At 34.9% G+C, this 9,255-nt stretch overlaps 1 protein-coding gene across 1 annotated transcript in view; it reads left to right on the forward strand.

The window, feature by feature from the left end:
- The window catches only part of LOC107657578 (SNF-related serine/threonine-protein kinase-like), a 56,642-nt gene that overhangs the window by 23,473 nt on the left and 23,914 nt on the right, over positions 1-9,255 (forward strand). The window lies entirely within an intron of this gene.

Consider the following 9,255-nt stretch of genomic DNA (forward strand, 5'->3'; position numbering starts at 1 on the left):
GGTTTGTTAGGATAGGACAATATTTGGCCGAGATACAACTATTTGAAAATCAGGAATCTGAGGGTGCAAAACAAATTAAAATAGTGAGAAAATCGCCTTTAAAGTTGTCCAATGAAGTTCTTAGCAATGCATATTACTAATCAAAAATTAAGTTTTGATATATTTATGGTAGGAAATTGATAAAATGTCTTCATGGAACATGATCTTTACTTAATATCCTAATGATTTTTGGCATAAAAGAAAAATCGATTATTTTGACCCATGTTTTTTTTGGCTATTGCTAAAAATATACCCAAGCGACTTAAGGCTAGTTTTGTGCTCCAGGGTCACAAATGTGTTTATAGCACTAAATAATGACCAATCCATCCTATTTTGGGTAATTTTTTTTTTTTTAAGTATCGGTTCAGGTACCATTTTAAAAGTATCGATTTGGCACCGGTATCGGAAAAAAAACAAACGATACCCTATTGTCTATACTTACTACACCTTTTTATTGCTTAAAAAATAAGCAAACTTTTTGTTTATATATTTGTTTGTTTGTTTTTTTTAATTAATAAACATTTTTGCAACATTCTTTGTCGAGGGAAAAAAATGATGTTTTACATTTAAATTAAAGGCATAGTTCATCCAAAAATGAAAATTCTGTCATGATTTACTCACCCCCAAGTTGTTACAAACCTGTATGAGTGTTGAGAACAAAAGAAGATATTTTGAAGAATGTTGGTATCCAAACAGTTGAGCCATCGACTTATTGGGGGGAAAAAACACACTATAAGTGGCTACCGTCAACTGTTTGGTTACCAACATTAATCAACATATCTTCTTAGTGTTCAATAGACAAAATAAACTCGTACAAGTTTAGAACAACTTGACGGTGAACTATCCCTTTAGGTTTTAATTAGGGATGCGCAGATCCGATATTCATATCGGGTATCGGCTCCGATAGTGCCATTTTTCTCGGATCGGGTTCTTGCCGGAGTTTAATGTTGTTTTGTTACTTGCTACTGTGAGAACAAAACACGGGCGTAGAAAAGACTATAGATTGTTTTTAACGTGCACAGTAACTGAAATTTAAAACTGTTAAAAGAAAGGCTCAATAACTGTTGCACAGATATAATACACTACGCATCAATTTCTCTTCCCTTTGTGCTTTGCAGTTTTTAACACGAAGTGCTTACAGTGTGCGCATCCGGTGTGCAGAATGATGCACTTGAAGCAACACGGCGTCAGCATTGCCTTATTAAAAAATATGCTATATATTCAAAAGAAATTTATTTTTATTTTATAGTATATACTTAAACATATATATGAATGTTTTTAATGAATGGATTTTATAATACAAATAGCAATGTGTAACATTTTACCATATTTAGTGCAACACTTTTTGTTCTCCACAAAATATTGTTTTTTCACTAAATGTTTGGATTTCTAAAATTATTGTGCACTGATTTTTCTAGAATAACTTTTGTTGCCGAATTATCCACTAACCTAGTTTATGATACATTTTTGTCATAGATTGTAAATATACATAGGCCTATATTTTTTCATATTTATTATTTTATTTTTCTTTATAATGAAGTAGTCTGTATCTAGTAGATTGTGAAAGAATGATTATCAGTTCCACACACAGAGATATAAATTCTACATTTATTTAAATGGGGGAAAAAAACTTAACTGGTATCGTATCGGTATCGGCCAATACTGAACCCTAGGTATCGGAATCGGTATCGGAGGCGAAAAAGGCGGATCGGAGCATCCCTAGTTTTAATCTGGAACACTAGTTTGCTAAATTTAATAATAAACCGACATCTACATTTATGAACAAACTTTATTTGAAAAACGATGATGTCATTTTAAACTCGTTCTGATTGATTCAAATATATCAAATTGTTTTCTACGATTTTAGCAACCTCATATACAATGCATTAGCCAACTAGCTAACTGTACCATGGTGGTTCACAGCAGCAGAATTTGCGGTGTTCAGTGCTTTGCAGTGTTCTTTTGATGCCAGTTGTTCCCTTCATCGCTCACATCAAGATTGGTTTCCCCGATGGTCTTTTCAGATGAAATGTTTGGGTTCATCTGTTTTTCTGAACTCTGAGGACTCGGTTAATATCAAGCAAGATCAGCTGGTGTCTAGTTGCGTGAGCCGAGAACATTATTAATGTCTAAAAATAAAACTGACTGGCCTTCCCCAGTTGGTATTCTCTGTTGTCGCAGGTGTCTGTGCAGTGATTAGGCACTTCATATGTTTTGTGTGTGCGTGTTTTTGCACGCAACTTCCTTGTTCAGTAACTAAAACACCTTTCTTCTCAGACAGTGAGTCTTTTCAGTAGCTGTCTGACTTTTGTTTCAATAGGACTCTTTATTTTGTGGTAGCACAGAAGGAGGGCACACAGTGGTTAGGAGTGATGGGACAAATGAGGGCAAAGCACTTCTTTTCCTCATGAACCTACTGCCCTCAAACAAGGATGTGCTACAAATCTGTATCTTTCAGTTCTTGCTGAAGCATCAGTTAGAGCACACAGATGCCACAAACATACAAAAACCCTTAGGCCCTGCCCTGAAACTTGAATAGTCCTCATTGTTTAGATCCCTATGGGTTTTATTACATTCATTTATTACAAATAAATACATTTAAACTGTCTAGTTTATTAGAATTTTAAAAATGTAGTAAAATTTAATGATAGTCACTATTTAAATTAACAAATAAACATACAAAATTGAAGCAGTTTAAGTCATGTTTAAATTGTTAAATGTAGCAAAAATATAGCTTTTTTTCTTTTTCATTTTTGTATTTACTTTTTTAATTAATTAATTAATTCCTTTGGTACTTCAGATGTTCATCAGGTTGCAAGCCTTTAAAAAAACCCCAACAACTATATTTAGCTCTAAAGTGGCTTTATAACTTGATTTGTAAATTATGTCTGCACCAGTTTTATATTTATTTAAATAAATGGCAAATGTTTTCATATCTTGTTTCATCCATTTTCATCCATCATGCAAGTGTCCAAATGCCATGAGTCATTGTATGTGTAACAAAAATTGTGTTGTGACGTTGTGTTACATAAGTATAGGGTAACTAACATTTAATCAAATGTTGTTGAAAAGTAATTTTTATGACTTAACATTTGGTAAACTGCAATTATAGACATCTGATTTAGAGTTGGACCAGATTTTTTTTAGCTTGAAGAACTGTACAAATTTTTTTTTCAGTTTATGACTGTACAGCACTAGTTAAGGTCTTGTGTATTTGAAAGTGCCATGCAGTCCTGCGGATTATGTGCCACTATTACTCATACTTAGGGTTAGAAATTTGAAGAAAACACTGAACTCAAACCTCATCGTATTTATTTACGAAAATGCATGACGCCTCTAATTGTGTGAATTTTATGCTGTGCTATTACTTGCAATTACACTTATGGAGTGTGAACATACAGTGTTAATGTTCCAGGTATTATGGAGTAACATGTTATACAACCTCTTACCATACTGTACATTTCATAGCGATATAGTTAATCTGCCAATTTACTTGGCATTTAATTTAGCCTTTAACAGAAATAAGATGACAAAAATAAGAAGAAACAAAACTATTTATATAAAAGGCAATCGTATGATTTGATGTCACAGGAATTTCTGGGAATGCTAATTCATATTTTTTTACTTGCAAGAACCATAAATTTGACAGTAGTTTACAGTAAATTACAGATAATACAATGCACATATAGTGTTTTTACTGCATGTGAAGGTACACTGTTAAAAAATAAATAAAAAATAACTGAAAATGTACTTTCTGCCAGGACATTATCTATTCATTTTATAGACATTTTTTGTTAACCCTAAAACACAAAGCAATGAAATGCAACATTCAAAATACAGGTAAAACATCAGTAAAATAAATACATATGGAATATTCCTTTATTCCTAAAAGTATTTTATGTTAATGCAGTAAATTGTGCCCTATTGTACTGTTTATTTCTTTTATTTTATTATTTTTTTAATGTAAAATCTTTAACTTTTTTCTAAAAACCTTATGTATCTGTCTGTCTGTCTGTGTTTTGGCTTGGGCCAGTATGCAAATACATGTCTGTGTGCTTACAAAACACTCAGAACACCTTAACCGTATTGGCAGGCTCATTTTAAAAACGCCTTAAAGTCACACCACTCGCGTGCAGACTATGTTGCACCTGTGTTACGTAATGTCAGCTCACCTGTCACATTCAACATGAGAGCATGACCGTCACTCCTAAAAGCTCCCATAGCGGATCTACTGCAATGGATCTTCTACTTTAACTTTAAAATGAGTTGATTTTCTTCAGACACTAAAGCCTAACTCTTTTTTTGTAGTAATCAGATTCATTGTTGAGAACATTAGGTCACTGCTGTTTTCCATGTGAGCTTTTTTGTTGTCTGAATTATAGAGAGCTCTAGTTTACAGCAAACCCCAGAGGTCTAACATGCTGATTTTCACTCACATTATAAATAAATATACATATTTTAAGCTGTTAAAGTCATGTTAAAATTTTTGAATGTAACAATAAACTAAAATAACTAATTTTTAAATGCAACTTTTATTGATTGTTTTTTTGTATTTCTTTTTTATTATTAATACATTCGTTGATTCTTGTTATTTTAGGTGTTCAGCAGGGCATTGAAAAGCTTAAATAAAGCATTTGAAATTAGTAAGGGTTGGACTGTGTATGTGCACGCCATGCTAGCAAATCGATCTTGGATTACATTATGTTGTAAATATTTTATGTTTAGTGCAGGCGTTTCTAGCGCCAAGGTTGTGTAACAGTCTAAGATGCATCCAGGCTTGAGCATTGTCCAGTCTTGAGGTTAAAATAACCCAAGTTTTGCATAATGAGCCCTGGCGTCAAGTGCACTGTGACAACGAACCGTGGATAGAGCTGCATCTGACGGCTTGACACAAAGAAAAGCACTCCAGTCACCGAGGGGCGAAGTGGTGATGGCATCTGTTGATGACTTGCTACAGTTCTACTGCAGACGTCACAGACTGAGCCATTGTTTCTTTATGAGGGAACTGCATTTGAAGTTCATCCACAGCTGACAGACAGAGCACCACAGATGGACTCTAAAGCACTAAAGCAGCCCTTTGTTTGGCCACAACCCATTAGTCTTTGTCTAGCACTGGAGAGAGTGTGTTTGAGGCATTGGCCTGTCGCCAAATGCATTCATATTTGAAGTACTCAGACGGTGAAATGAGATGTTTGATTTATTTTGCTTGGATTGATCTTTTTGATGTGCCAAAGAGCTGTGAATGTCAGAGATGTTGTCTCTGAATGTCTTCGTATTGTTATGATGTCAGTAGTGTTGTCAAAAGACCCGGTATTTCGGTACCAAGTCGGTACTAAAAAAATTAAAATGCAGTATCTCAATGAGAGTTTCAGTGTCTTTGTTTGTGGATGGCTTTTGTCGCGGGTTTCTTTTCTTGAATGAATTGGAGAAGGCATGATCTATCAGTAACTTGATTGTGATTGTTATAATAGTGTGCTGAGTCCTGTGTTGAATGGCATCAAGTGAATAAAGGCCCTTTCACATGATGTGTGTCAGCGTTTTCCAGCACATTGAATTAGATGTAGTTAAACGCCGAGCTACAGTTGTGCACAGGTCAAGCGTTGAAACATCAGTGCTCAAATTATTTCAACCAGATCTTTCAGTGGACAGCAGGATTATTTTTTTCAATACATATGGGCCCGGTTTCACAGACGGGGCTTAGCTTAAGCCAGGACTAGGCCATAGTTCAATTAGGATTTTAAAGTAATTTTTATAAACATGCCTTAGAAAAAACATTACTGATGTGCATCTTGAGACAAAACAAGGGCACTGACATATTTCAAGATAAATCAGTGCAAGTTTCTTTCAGTTGAAAAAGCTCAGACTTACATTTTAGTCGGGAACTAGGCTTAAGCCTTGTCTGTGAAACCGGGGGATGGAGTGCCACAAAAAAATCAATTTAATTATAAGAAAAAAAAATACTTAGGCCTATTTTCAAATTGACAAGTAAATAAACATTTTATTCTTGGTTAGAATGTCATTAAACATATCAATAAATAATTAACAACATTCATTAAGTCACATTTAAAATTGACAAATAAATAGACATTAAAGCTATTTAATTTACTTAAAATGAAAATTCTATCATTCATGTAAATGAAAGTTGTTGGTTCGGAATGACAGGAGTGATAAAAGCATTTTTGTTTTTGACATTTGATTTCTTTCTTTTTTTTTTAATAAATTGGTAATAGATTTATATATATATATATATATGTGTGTGTGTGTGTGTGTGTGTGTGAGAGAGAGTGTGTGTGTGTATGCATGCATGTATGTATGTATGTACCGGTATATTTATATGTATTAGAGCCCGACCGATATGGGTTTTTTTGGGGCCGATACCGATACCGATATTAGGGAATAAAAAAAGGCCGACATTGCTCAACAGTATAGAAAGATCCAGTGCAATCCTAAAATTTTATTTTATACGTTTGGCAGGTGCTTTTATCCAAAGTGACTTTGCATTCAAGCTATATGTTTCATCAGTTCTTGCTTTCCCTGGGAATCAAATATGACCTTGGCGTTGCTAGTGCAATGCTCTACTGTTTAAGGCATGTCATAACTTTTTTTTTATTATTGCGTTAAGCATATTGGTCTGTTCATTGATTCAGGACCTACCCTTTCTTCAGTCATTCAAAATGAAACTATTTATTAAAGCATAGCTCTCCATTCTATTTCCTGGTGCTCATAATGGTCAGTGCAGATCCTTTTATCCATGTAAAGTCTGGATAAAAGATCATGGATTATGAAGCCAGTCGAGTACATTTGATTCTCAAATTTTTTCACATTTTGTTTAAAATTGGAGCATGGCATGTTGCACATACCTTTATTTGAAAGCATTAATATTTCAAGACCATTGGCATCATGAAGGTGTGTTGTGTGGATTATCTCTTTCATTTGGTTTTGAAAACCTTTACACCATTTTCAAGAAGTTTAAATGTAATGACTGAAAAGGTCATGTGGGACATATTTGAAACTGACTTTCAGTCAAAATCGTCGCATGACTTTGATTTGGCAGATGAAACGTCTTCAAATATTAATAAGCAGTGGAACAATTTTGTAAATGTTTTAATAACAAAATGTTATGCCAAACGTCTTTTTTGACTGTAGGCCCATCCCAAACGGAACAAATATTTAAATAAATTTAAATTGAGAAATTAAAAACATGCTAATCTTGGAGACACATTCAAACCATTGTGGATATGAGTATACAGTATTTGAATGAATTAATATTAGCCTTATGTCACTGAATTATTGACAGCTCTAAAGTCTAAAGGCTTGTTCACAGCAAGGAAGATAACTATAACTATAAAGTTTTAATAATCATCTTAATTCTTTCACTTCTTTCACTAATTCCTTGAGAATATGGGAAGTCCACACCACAACTATAACTATATAATAAAAAATTCAGCTGATTAACATTCACAGCCAATCAGAATTTAGACTTGCATAACTGCAGTGTGTGCTTATACAGAACATTATCACCATACAACATATTTATAGTTCTAGTTATTTATAGCTATTGTTCTTGGTGTGAATAGGCCTTAAGTGTGTACTTCAAGACCGGGACCCTTGTTCATAGTCAGAAATCTGGCTGCAAAAGACGGCATTCAATATAATATTATTTTCTGCTGCCACCATGACTGAACTGTTTTTAGTTGAAATTTAATAATCAGAACTGACAAAGCTCTCACAATCATATTGTCCATAGGTAGAGCATGCTGTGTGTTTACCCTGGTGTCAATGGTAGAGTTTTAAACACTGCAGGATATCTGGCTATAAAGTGACCTCTTGCTGGGCCAGATTTGTTTCTGATCCATCTGTCTGTCAGTGGTCAGAGCAGAACCCGCAGCCTGTGGGTGTACAGGTCATTACAGCCGAACAATCCCAGCAGGGACGGAAACGGTCCAGAGCCACTGGCACGGTGCATAACCACGGCTGCTCAGTGCCTCAGGTGTATTGCTGCACACTCCGCAGCAGATTGGAGCTCTCCGAGGGGCCATTATCAGATAAAATATCTCCCATTACCTTCTAGAAATGCACCCCTGCCATCTGTGCAAGCTAGAGCAAGAAATCATGCCTCTTCCATTTTCTCAAATGTGTTGTCAATTTCATAAAATGGGCCTATTAAAGTGGTTTGCCTCTTGCCACTGCAAACTGTTGCCGTAGTTGCGGTGACATCCCTGGAGAGTGAAGGGCTAATGGAAGTTTTGCTTAAACTTTCTCTCTCATTTCAGTTACAGCTGTACTTACAATTTCTGATTTAAGATTAGGAAGTGCATGCCGCTGCAGACCGCTCATGCAGTGTTTTTTTGTTTTTTTTCGCTGTTTAGTTATTGAACATTCCATAGCACTTGTTAATTACGTCCCTTGTGTTTTGACAGTCAGGGCTCATGGGGCAGATTTTGGCTGAGACAAACCAGTCTGTGGGCCACCCACGCTGCTAAATTGATTTAATGTCTGTTAATGGGCTCGGCCACTTCTCCCTAACTTTCAGCTGTTCACCACCAGAGCACACTGAGCATTTCACACTTTGCACATTAGTGTCGCACGATTACAGAAAAACTGTCATCAGTTCTAGAAACCACACGTCTTTAAAACTGTAGCATTTTGTAATTAGTAAAATTTGCACAGAACTTCAGGGACAAATCCAGGGATATCTGTGTGCGAGCTCTCTACTGGTTTTCCCAACTGTTTCCAGTGGTGTCTAGATCATAAGCCATTGTCACAAATGTTTATTTTTTGTCACATTTGGGACTCTTTTAGTCATAGTCTGAAACCCTGTATGCCAGTCTCACTATGATCATTCACCCTAAAATTTAACAATCAATCCATTTATTTAATTTTTTTTCTTTTGTAGTATAATACGCAAGAAATGTTTGAGATGATATGAGACGATGACAATTTCAATTTTGTGGTAAACTAATCCTTTTAAGTTGTGTTCACACTTGGAACATTTAATTGAGTTTGAAACCAAATTCAGTTTGTCCCCCTGTCCCTCAGAACACTCTTGTTAATCTGAATCATTTTTTTTTTTTTTTTTTTTTTAACTTTGCCTTATACACAGAGGAATTGTCGTGTTAGAATAGAAAAGGGTCCTGTCCAAACTACTGGTATAAAATTAGAAGCACACAATTCCCTAGAATATCATTATATGCTTAAACATTAAGATTTGTACTC

The sequence above is a fragment of the Sinocyclocheilus anshuiensis genome, unplaced genomic scaffold (genome assembly GCF_001515605.1).
Source record: "Sinocyclocheilus anshuiensis isolate Anshui unplaced genomic scaffold, SAMN03320099.WGS_v1.1 scaffold251, whole genome shotgun sequence".
NCBI classification, from domain to species: domain Eukaryota; kingdom Metazoa; phylum Chordata; class Actinopteri; order Cypriniformes; family Cyprinidae; genus Sinocyclocheilus; species Sinocyclocheilus anshuiensis.